General features: G+C 38.9%; 1 long non-coding RNA gene across 1 annotated transcript in view; it reads left to right on the forward strand.

Moving 5' to 3' along the window:
• The window catches only part of LOC131504425 (uncharacterized), a 61,396-nt gene extending 56,673 nt beyond the window's left edge, over window positions 1–4,723 (forward strand). Inside the window, exon 4 of the long non-coding RNA XR_009257989.1 lies at window positions 4,518–4,723. This is a non-coding gene — a long non-coding RNA (uncharacterized LOC131504425). The remainder of the gene's footprint in view (window positions 1–4,517) is intronic.
• The last annotated feature ends 7,830 nt before the right edge of the window (window positions 4,724–12,553 follow it).

Raw genomic sequence — 12,553 nt, forward strand, 5'->3', positions numbered from 1 at the left:
TAGTAATGCTTATAATCATAAAAAATATGTCAGCTTTTATTATACTTAATAACAGACTTATTCATAGTTTTTGTTATAGTGGAATTTGGTTTTAAAGAATATTTTAAAAGTTGTGGTTTTCAGCTGGGGCTAAAACCGGTGTAAGTAAGGTTAAAGTGGTAAAATTACTTTAATAACTAACTCCACTTATAAAGAGATTTTACAGGGGCGCCTGGGTGGCTCAGTCTGTTAAGTGTCCGGCTTTGGCTCAGGTCATGATCTAGCAGTTTGTGAGTTCGAGCCCCGTGTCGGGCTCTGTGCTGACAGCTCAGAGCCTGGAGCCCGCTTCAGATTCTGTGTCTTCCTCTCTCTCTGCCCTCCCCCACTCACACTCTGTCTCTCTCTCTCCAAAATAAATAAACATTAAAAAAAAATTTAAAGGGATTATTACAACATGAGGATCCATTTTTAAATTCACTTGCCAAATACAGGCATACTTCCTTTTTGTGACTGACTGATTTAGGAAAGCCATATATTTTATGGGCATTGCTAAAATTCCCATCAAAGAAAAAAATAAATCTGGGTTCAGGCCATATGAAATAGTGCATCTATGATTTTATCTCACAGTAGTTTCTGAGCTTGGTCCTTTAGGAAAAGGAAAATATGTAAGCAAAAAGCAAAACTATTTTCCATACTGAAGACTAAAGACTGCTTCCCAAAAACCAACCTAAGAGGAAGCAGTATCTTCAGGAAGAATGGTTGGACTATTGAGAAGATCTACTTGAGTAAAAGCCCTAACATGCCTCTGGGGAGTTAAGCTCTGGATAAAGAATTCAAGGTACTTAAAACTTCTTTTTAAAAAGCCAGCCCATTTTAAGGGGCAGAAGTTCTGATGATCTGAACCACTTAAGAAATGCTTTAATCCCAGAGGCATACCCAGGCTGCTGTTTCCTATAGCTCAAGTTCCAAGATGGGATATATTACAAGAAAAGCAGCCAGGCCTATTCAGGTTAAGTTTGAGGATACAGGGTCTTTTCAGTGAAGTGAGCATTTGGTATTTATGACTTCCTGTTCTGTGTTCCTGTTTCCAGAATCCATAAAAAATATTTGGCTTTTTAGATATTTCATCACCAAATAGAAGAACCTGTCATTATCATAATGATAGTTTGTAGGACACCCCAAACTTGCTTAAGAAACGTATTTTTACTGTGCTTCCTGGTCAGATGATAAAATTGAGATTTCAGAGGTTTAGTGGTTTGTCCAAGACCACAGCACTGCGGATGTTGTGGTGTTCAGATCAGAACCTAAGTTATTTGTGTCTGAATTTCATGTTCTTTTTACTGGACTCTGTGGCCTTATTAAAATTTTTTTAATGTTTATTTACTTTTGGGAGGGGGAGGGGCAGAGAACGAGGGAGACACAGAATCCGAAGCAGGCTACAGCCACTGAGCTGTCAGCACAGAGTCCGATGTGGGGCTGGCACTCAAGGAGTGTGAGATCATGACCTGAGCCGAAGTCAGATGCTTAAACTATTGAGCAACACAGGCACCCTTCTGTGGCCTTATTTATAGCCTCTTTAAGGAATGGACAGTGACTCCCAAGAAATCACATTTCAATAAATATTCAATAGATCTAATTATTGAATATTTAGTGTACAAATATTAATCAAACGGCTACAATGTGACAAGGTGATATGCTAGGCACTGACCTTATAATGTGAACAAAACGGACATGGTCTCTAAGTGAAGCTTACAATCATGTGGGGCAGGCGTGAAATGCATCATTATAGTAAAGTGTGATGATGTAAGAGTTTATGGTACTATGTAGGAGGGACTGGGCCTGCTTTCATGTACATCAGTATCTGAGCATACTGGGTTGTGTCCTTCATAGTGTTCTTCTCACTGCATATACACATACCATTCTCATTCAGAATAGGAGTATCGGAGTCTTTCTGCCTGGGTTTTTGAGTCCTTGTTTCTTCATGTACTTTGCTTGTGTGGTCTTGGTCAAGGTTCTTAACTTCCATGTCCCTCAGCTTCATCATCTGCACAATGTGATAACAGCAGTACCTACCTGAGAGAGTTAGCGTGGAGATGTGAGATGATCGTTCTAAAATGCACAGAATGGGGTGCTTGGGTGACTCAGTCAGTTAAGCGTCTAGCTTCGGCTCAGGTAATGATCTCACGGCTCGGCTCGTGGGTTCAAGCCCTGCATCCGGCTCTGTGCTGACAGCTCAGAGCCTGGAGTCTGCTTCACATTCTGCGTCTCCCTCTCTCTCTGCCCACCCCCCTCATACTCTGTGTGTGTCTCTCTCAAAAATAAATAAACGTTAAAAAAATTTTAAAAATGCACAGAATAGGGGCACCTGGGTGGCTCAGTTCGTTGAGCGTCTGACTCTTGATTTTGGCTCGGTCATGATCTCAGGGTTTGTGGGTTCGAGCCCCATGTAGGCTCTGCACTGACAGCGTGGATTCTCTGCATTGGATTCTCTCTCTCTCTCTCTCTCTCTCTCAAAAGTAAACATTAAAAAAAATTTTAAATGCACAGAATAGTCCCTGATACACTGTAAGTAAAATGATAGCTGTTATGATTTTTTGTGGTTTATTCCTCCCTTAGTGCGTGACAAGTGTTCCTTTGAACTTGTGCTTATAGCTTGCTGTGGGTTAATGTCCACAATTAATGCTTGTTAATCCTGATGCCATCTGCCACCTTGTCCAGGCCCTGATGTTTTGACTTCAAACTAGAGTGTCTTTGCAAGTTTTCTATCAGTATTGATCTGGTCCATTTCATAAAGCTCTGCCTAATACCTGTGTTAAGACTCAGCTTTTCCCCTTTAGTCTTAAAGGAAGCAGAGATGGGCCTCATATCTTTGTTGAAATTCTACAAGGTGCAATTTGAAGTTGGATTGACCTTCAAGCTGACAAAGTAAAATAAACAGTTTTATAAATGAAAATGGCTAATCTGAAATAGATCACAGCTAAGAACTTCATTTTTTATTCATTCTCTTCATACAAGGTTGATATCATACAAGTGAACATCTAATATTGTACTTCATTGTGGGACTCACCAAAGATGCAGTTAGAGGAAATTGAGGGCACAATGGACTTGCAGAAAACAGAAAATATGTCTGTAGTCCCTTATTTCAGAGAGTTATTATATTTAAAAGTAGATATGCCTAATTAAAAAAATAGTTACTAAAATTTTGTTGTTGAATTCTTTTTCCTTTGAACTGTTCCGGATTCCTAGAAATCAACTTAAACTGGCATGTTTTAAAACAGTTTTTTTTTTTTTAAGTATGGCAAAGCATCACATAGTTCAGGAAATCTTCCTGAAGTTGTGGAAGATTAGTTGCTTCAAACTCATGTCCTTTAAAGAGTGCTTTGTAGCAATTTCAGTTTTTTCAGCAAAGAAAATCTATCAATTAAGAACCCACATATTTACCAGAGAAAACATAATAGAAGAAAAAAATTTTTTAACAGTGTGGGGAATAAATCACAGGATCTATACCTCTCCGCATCCTTCCTGACAGCTGAATCTAGTGCCATTGCACACAGGAGAAGCTTTACTACTGGTCTAAGGGCTGCTTCCTAAGATTCGCTGAGCAGTCTGAGCAACTGGCCCTTGTTCTGGTTCTGAAGCTCAAGTTCAGGGAAGGCAGTGGACCCGGCTACATTAGTGGGGAAAGCCTGAGGGTGATAGGTAAGCACTTGCTTGGGATTGGCTAGACTGTATGGAAACCGTGCACTCATGTTATGTATGGTATAACACCAAGATTGATGGCCTAGAATAGGTGGTCCCCTGCACATTTCCAGAACAGCCTCTAAGCCTGTTGCAGATCCTTACACACGCACGTATACACATGCATACCTAAAGCTGAGCTTGTAAGAGAGCATTTGAACGTTCTAAAGGTCCGAGACCCTATCTCATTCATATATTATCACCTTGGTTCTTGATTTTTGGCTCCAGAAGTTTACAGCTCCCACCGTCCTAGGAAACATTGTTCATCTCTTTGTTCTAATCTTCTGTGTATCTTAGAAATGTAACTCTTCTTGATTTACCTAAGAGGTGCTCACGACTAGTCTTTCTACCAAGCTGAACATCTCAGCATTTTTAGTATGGTAGTTTTGTGACTTTACATATAAAACTTGATAAATAAGGGTTTATTGAACTGAATTATACATGGCTTAAAGTAAAATGGGTTCAAAGGATGCGCCATCTACACCCAGCAGTGTTAAAAGTATATCTAACTACATTAAATCCAAAATGCATAACAATGGAAAAAATAGGGGGAAGTTTTAGAAATGACATCAAATATAGAGATGTATCCAGTTCTTGACTTAAATTCATATTAAAAGTCCTACCTTCTTATATACTCTTGGTATTCTTAGAACACTGGGTTCCTGTGATGTGTTGTTTTTTCCTTTCACTTTTTGTGTTAATGTTCCAAAGGGAGCAACCAAAATATCATCGTTGATTTAAATCTCTCCGGAGACACCCAGTACCACTGATCGTCTCTTTCCTCTGATTCTCCTCTGCAGAAATTCAGTGTCCAGATGTTTCAGAATCCAGATGGCCTATGAATCCTCTGTCACCCAGAAAGGAGGAAAATATGCATGAAAGTGGAACACTGAAAAGAAAAAAAATAATTTAGTGTTGGCAATGTAATGGCGACATACAGGGCTCAAGGAAAAGCTTCCTTTCCTAAAGCAGCAACTTAATAAAGTGCATGTTGTAGGCTCTATCAGCAAGCCAAATTTTCATCCCTGCCTCTTCTTTCCATCACCATTAAGAGGCTTGCAGAGATCCACACTGTTTAAAGGGCAGACAGCATGGAAGAACTATCATGTACAATTTAAAGTAGCAGCTAAAATTGGAATGGTCACAAGAAAGCCTGTTTCTTTGCAATTAAATTGACAAGCTGTCTATGATTACCCTAGGGAACTTGGCAGCTGAGTGATAAAAAGACTGCAGAGTGTTGAAAGGTCTAACACAACATACTAGGTGGACAAAGACCACATCTGCTTAATATACTGATTGGGAGAGTTCTGGAATGTACTTGGCTAAATTAGCCGAGGAGGGATACTAATGATACTTTTTCCTCTCTAAGATCCTCTGCTCAGAACCCATTTTAGAAATTACCCACAAATATTTGGAAGCATGCCTTATAAATAGTATAGTGCAATACCTGATGTTATTTAGCATGAACCTATCATTACAAATCACCAGAAGAAATGAGCAGAAGTTTAGAAAGAAATAATAATAAAAAAACTCTTCCATCAAATGTTTTTGAAATATGTGTACACACACACACACACACACACACACACACACACACACACACGTTTTCCTATAAAAATTAGTCTCCCAAAAAAAGATTTATAATGATATCAAGGACTAAAGAGTTGAACAACCATAGGTAATTTAATGCAGAATATTAAGTGAGAATCACATGGTATTTTCATTGTTGAGTGTCCTTTGTGCTGGGCAAAGCTGGAACTTAGGTTACAAAGGAGAAAGCAATAACCAGATTTTTGGTGGTAGCAATTTGTGAGGACTAACACACCCATTTCAGCAATGTCTTCTTAATTTTAGTTAGTGCATTCCTTAAAGGAGAAAATGCACATACAAATGTGAAGGTTTCTTTGGATACATTTCATAAGTATTAATAGTACTCGACACTAAATAAATGATGGCCATATCTACTTGCCCACCTGTCCTTTCTGAAGGCTAAGGACCATTTACCTCAGCAAACTTGGAAAGTAGTTTCCATTTCCACAGTAGGATTACCCTAAACAAAATTTCTGAAGCAGAAGTCCATTGTATACTACCTTGGCACTCACTTAAAAAACCAGAGAATGCCCAATTAGCTTGTTAATGCTGTCTGGTCTTTGAGACCATGTGATACTTCAGCAAAATTATTCAAAGCTCAAAGTCACTCAAATGCTCAATGACTCCAACATTAGGTAAAGATTTTAGCATCACTAATTATTAGGAAAATGCAAATCGAAACCACAATAAGATATTGTTCACATCTGCCAGAATGACTATTATCAAAAAGGTAGGAAATAACAAGTGTTGGAGAAGATGTGGAAGCAAAGAGAACCTGTGAACACTGTGGGTTGGATTGTGATTGATGTAGCTACTATGGAAAACAGTATGGAGATTCCTCAAAAAAAAAAAAAAATTAAGAGTAGAAACACCATATGGTCCAGCTGTTTGACTTCTGGGTATTTATCTGAAGAATATGAAAACACTGATTTGAAAAGATATATGCACCCCTATGTTCATTGCAGCATTACTTACAATAGCCAAGTTATGGAAGCAGCCCAAGTGTCCGTCAGTAGATGAGATGAATGGATAAAGAAGATGTGGTATATATACACAATGGACTATTACTCAGCCACAGAAAGAGTGAAGTCTGGCCATTTGTGACAGCCTGGATGGACCTTGGGGGTATTATGGTAAACAAAATAAGCCAGATGGAGAGAGACAAATACTGTATGCCTTCACTCATAGGTGGGATCTAAAAAAACCCTATGAAAACAAACGAATGAATAAAATAAGACAAAAGCAAACTCATCGATACAGAGAACAGACTAGTGGTTACCAGAGAGGAATGGGTTTGGAGGTGGGCCAAATAGATGAAGGGGTTAACTGTATAGTGGTATTAACTAGACTTGGGGTGGCAATGAGTTTGTAGTGCATATAGACGTTGAATTATAAAGCTGTACACCTGAAACCTATATAATTAGAAAAAAAGAAAAAGAAAGAAAATGCCACTTACGAACTGGTAAGAATCTGTAGAGGAAACATCAATATAGGGGAGTCCACTCATGAAATTGAATATGGTTCGAATACCATGTTCAAAGATATGGTACAATAAGATAGCTTATTATGACATAGATCTCCATTTGCTGATGTTTGGAAAGTTGTTACAAACAGTATATATTGTTTGATTGCATTTTTATAAAGCTTTGGGTATATTAAAAAAGATTCCTCAACAGTATATTTGGATTAATGAAACAACAATACCTTATATTACTGTAACACATTACACTTTACAGTGGCTTCACAGAGTAGACAGTGTTGCCCCCGTTTTAAAGATGAAGGAAGGGAAGCCCAGAAAGGTTAAGTGAGTGATTTTCCCAAGGTCACATCGAAATCGGCAGAGCCGTCTCTTTGTACTTCAGTCAAAGGAAGATCGAGACAGGGTCTGATGTGGGACATAGCGTGAAACATTTAAAAAAAAAAGTCTTTAATTTGCAAAACCTAAGTCAACACATTTGTGTAAATTGAACATTCAAACTTCCCTTTTGGGATAACTGGATGAGATGATACATGTCGGCTGATGCCTTCAGCCAGACTCCTAAGAATCTGAATCTAATTATTGAGGAAAAAACTACTTGTACTCTTTCCTCCCGTCATGTTGAAGGTTATACACTTATGTACTCATTACTTGCTTTTTCTAAGAAAATGTGCATGTGGTGAGAGGGCTGCTATAGCATTCTTTTTTCCAAATGTCCCTAACTGCTACCAGCTAGTACAATGCCTTGCACAAAAGTAGGGTGGAATAAATGCTTTTTGATCTTAATTATGATTTCTGACAGATAGCAACCAAATCTTGCTCCAAAGCAATAGTTTCAGATTTATCCAACTCTTGATTAGCCCTGGAAATAGGGAAATAGCATGGATAATTGAAATCCACAGACAAACAAATCTCATGTTACAAATGGCGTCAATCTCTCCCTCAGCAAACCTTTCACTATAGCTAATAACAAAATTATGTTGACTGGTTTGAGTTTTATCATTCTGCCCCCCTCCTCACTCTGTTCTTGTTGAGGTACCACTGAGTGGAGAAAGGGTTTACAGAAAATAGGTAACAGGATTAATAAAATCAAGAGTTGATTAGAGTAAAACATCTCTTTGTTTTATTTTGACAACTATGATACATGCATGTGGGTGTTTAACAAATGCTTTTTAATGAGAGTGATATATGATGATAAAAATATATCATCCTGTCTCTTCTTTTATCACTGACCTAGATCACAATTCCTGGGGTTGCTCAGAAACCCTCGTACCTGCCTTGTGTATTAAAGCATTACTTAACGTTATGCATGCATTTATTATAAGCCAGCAAATAAACTTCCAGCAGTAAGGACACAAAGCCTTTAAAAATATAGCATCGTGTGAGGTTAAGATCCAGAATGGAGTATATATCTTTAGTTATAGAAATATTGGGTGTCTTTAAAAATGGTCAGGCCACTTGACACATTTAGAAAATACTTCCTGTTTACCCAAGGAAAATGTACTGAGAAAAGGAGATATGAAAATTATTTGATATGTTTATTTTATGACAGTGCTACATTTTATATAAATATAGGGAAGTTGCATGCATTGGGCTGTAGAGCTACACCTTATAGAATTGGAAAGGCTGAATGCATTGGCACCAGTTCTCTACAATATCTGTGTCTTCTTTTTTCCTTATCAAGATAACTTGGATTGGTTTGAGACTGGGCTATGTGCCAGTTAAAATTTCCCACCTCCCCAGATTCTTTTACAGCTAAGGTCATGTGACTAGTTCTATTCAATGATACGTGAGCAAACTCTACCAGTGGAGGCTCTTGGCAGCCAATTGTTTTCCTATTAAAAGGGACAAACTCAGCTGCTACAGACCTTTTGCCATTCCTTCTTTTCACTTGGGATGCAGACACAATGCCTGGAGGGAAAGGGACCATCTTGTGACCGTAAGGGGAAAACATACACGCTGAGGATGACAGGAAAGACAGAGGAAATTGAGTCTCTGAGGAAATTCAGGGCCATTGAACTAGCCCCCGCCTGCCTCCCCCTAAATGAAAAATTCCTATTTGGTGAAGCCAGTGGAGTAGAGTTCCTGTTACAGACAGGTGAACGATAGAGCGAGATACAACACGTTTGTTAGAGTATGGTCTCTGAGAATATAGGCTCCTAGTACTCTACTTTGGCTGTCACTCCTATGTTTTCTTCACATTTCCCGAAGTATATCATGACGTACTCCAGCCATGGTTTCTTTCAACCAGTAGTCAGACTCGTTGGTCAACGCTCTCAGGCTACAATGTTTGTAATACTATGCATAAAGTTTAAGAACTTCCACCAATTCCTAATTGCCTGATAATTTTTATATTTGGTTTTTTAGACCAATCTCTTAACGGCAACTCAAGTCACCATAAGAGTTGAAGTTTCATATCCAGAAGGAAACATGTATATATTCAGGTATGCTCATACACGTATTTAAAATGAATCTCATATTTACAACACTCTAAGAAATCGATGCCATACAGGTCAATACTGAACAAGGTATGCTTGGCATATTTTTTTTTAACCTAAGTTTTTCGGAAAGGTGCATTCTATGGGAACATTTAGAATCAGAGCTATGTTGCTAATAGCGTACTAGAACTATAAATAAGTGATCCTTTTTAATACCTGGTGGAGATGGGGAATTGCAAGATGATGTCTATGGTTGTAAAAAGACCATCAAAAAGTTGGCAAGGAGATCATGGTCATACCATTTCCCCCATTTTTTTCATTTTATGAACACATCCCAGAGTTTCGGGGCTGGACTAAGAGCTTCTGCACTTGCTGCATTATGTAAACATTATAATCTGTGTCCGTGTAGGTATTCCCCAGGTGTCTTTAAGCTCCTGGAGGACGGGGGTTGTATTTATTCACCCCAGTGTCTGTCACATGCTCAGCACAAGCTGATTAAATCCAATATGGTGAGATAGGAAAAGAGCAGGAGTTAAGGAATTTAGAATTGCAGGCTTCTCCTTTATTTCTCTTTTCTCTTGGCTTTCCTGCTAGAGAGAAGGGTAGAGTAAATAGAAATAGGGCAGATGCACAGCCTTTGACACTCGTTTTGAGGGGGTTGTAAATAAAGCCTCAAAAATTCTTCACAAACCAGGAATTATAAATAACTTGTGCTTTTTAGCTTGGGAGGAGGGTAGACAGAAAAACTATCATCAAAAAGAATTAATAACCAGTGGGGAAAAATCCCTAATTGTTTAAAATGTCTATATATCCATAAATTATGCTTTAAATGGCTTATGGGTATCCTACTTAAATATTGCTTTCTTTAGTTTATATGCTAATTTTTTAAATAATTTCTGACAATTTTAATAAAACTTTCTGTAAGAAAAGTTTAATTGAATGGGAAAACATTTAATAGTTGTAGATAATCGTGACTGGAAAGACTTGCTATTTGGACCAGGGGCTCACAACAAAAAACATCATTATTCACTAGAGATAAATTATTTGGAGGAAATAATAACTCTGGACTGTGTGCAAATTTCGGGATATAAACAGACAGTAAACATCACACAGTATGAATATTTTAATTTGCCAGATTACCAACAATTTCTGCCTATTGCTGCATATCAGGAGAGCTGGCATCTCCTTCAAAGTTTCTACAAATCAGACGCTGGTTTCTAATGCATGTGGTCACCATCGGTTAACCAGAGTATCCAGGCAACCAGAGCATTACATTTTCTACCCACATGGAACTCAGCTAGATTCCTGGCCTCATAAGGACAGCTCTCGAAGGTGATGAAGAGCCATAAAGTATTCCAGAACCCAGGGTTTCAGAAACACTGCTGCCAAGTTCATTTGCTTAGAGTGTTAGGCCCTTGCCCAAACTTGTCAGTCTTTAAAAAAAAATAAGTAACTAAACAATAAATAAATAAATAAATAAATAAATAAATAAATAAATAAATAAAAAGAGAAAAAAAGAAAAGAAAGAAAAAGAGAAGTCTGAGAGAAAAAACCCAAGAAGTTGTTTAAAAACATCACCTAATTTTTCATAGCTTCAATGTTAGCCAGGAATAGACTAAAGCATACCTGTCCGATTAACTTTTAAGACTGACAGATTGAAATGAATTTTATTGTCACGTCCTGGTAGCCTAGGCGTTTCCAAAGTGTGGATGTCTTCAAGTGACCATGAGGATTGTTCATTTCTTACACGAGAACTGATAAGCCGAGGAACACCGTAGAGCACATTCTTATTTTATACACTAGGGTGATTTGGAACAGGAAACCACAAAGAACCCTGAGGGCCTCTGTTCAGGGCCCTTCCCGAATGCACAATTCCAGGTCTTAACCGGGAGAGTGGTGTCCTCCACCGGCAGGCACAGATGGGGATCCGGAAGCCTAAATTCTCTCTGCCTGGCATTGGGCTGCTAGGTGACACCTGCTTTTCATCCGAGGACAGCCTGCTTTTCATCCGAGGGCTGATGGTTTTAGGATACACTGTCTCTGAGCAGATGAAGCACCCTTGCTGTGGGTCAGGCCCTGACATTCTCATCATGCTCTTGGGATGAAACTCAAACAACTGCCTACAATTCACTTTGACTGCAGCCATTCCTTGTGTGTCTCCGATCCTCCACTAGTTCATTCTCATGAGGCAGTTTGTCACCGTTTCTTCCTCAGAAGCACTGCACAGAAAGAATCTTTTGGACACCAGTGCACTTATCCTCTCCTCCTGCCAGTCTACAAACATTCCTGTGGACTTTTCTGTTCTTGTCTTGACCTAGCTTCGACCCCATGTTTGAGACATCTTAAAAACCACTTACTTCCTCTCCACGGTCCTTATTTTGCCAGATTAGTTTTTACACCATCTCTGCCCTTCCCTGGTTCCTCTACCACCATCTGGCTCCTGATTCTTTGACACTCATTTTATCACCTGGATTTATCATTCCTGACCTTTCCCACATCCCATTAATTCTTTACCGCCTTCCCTTGGTTTCCCTGTGTTTCTTGAAATATTGCTCTTGAGTCCCTTTTCAGTTTCCTTCCTTCCATGAGAGGCTGGAGGTGGTGAGAGACAATGGTCCGGGAGCACAGAGACCTGGAGCTCGCGGTAGGGCCTGTGTGAGAGTGGGCAGTCACTTCACTTCTCTCGGTCTCCGTTTCCTCCCATGTGAATCAGGGAAGTTTCCCTCTGGCTCAACATTGTCTGATGCTAGCATTTCTTTGTACTTTTAGAGAGGAGTCAGGGAAAATTACAGTGTAGTCTTTGCACCAGAAAAATTAATTGCAATGTATGAACCACTTGCTTAGCAAAAAAAGGGAGTTCACAGGTATATTTGGTGACATGACACTGAGAAAGATGGAGTTTGGGACTCAGGGTGGCATATTGGCTTTTCTGAAGGAAAAGCAAGCTCATGGTTTGTCAAACTGGATTAAAACTGGTCAAGTAAGATAGAGGCAATTGCGCTCTGCAAATGAAGTAAACAAGAGCTCCTCTCTGTTTTTCCCAACTCAGTACTGGATTTTAAAGATGTGTTCTCAGATGTCTAGTATTGTAGTTTCCACTCTGTAATAATGGAAAATAACCAAGGCCTTTATTTTAAACAAAAACCACTGTGGAGGTGGATCCAGGATGCGGACAGAAATAATACATTATTTTACGTAGCTGACATGGTACATTTGAGGGATAAAACACTGCACACACTATAAACAAATGAAAAGCCCCAGTCAGTCCTGTTAGGCCCAAGCTATGATCGATTGCAAACCCAGGGTTGTAAAATAAGTAACAGTCTGGAAC

This window comes from Neofelis nebulosa, chromosome 2, assembly GCF_028018385.1.
Source record: "Neofelis nebulosa isolate mNeoNeb1 chromosome 2, mNeoNeb1.pri, whole genome shotgun sequence".
Lineage (NCBI taxonomy): Eukaryota > Metazoa > Chordata > Mammalia > Carnivora > Felidae > Neofelis > Neofelis nebulosa.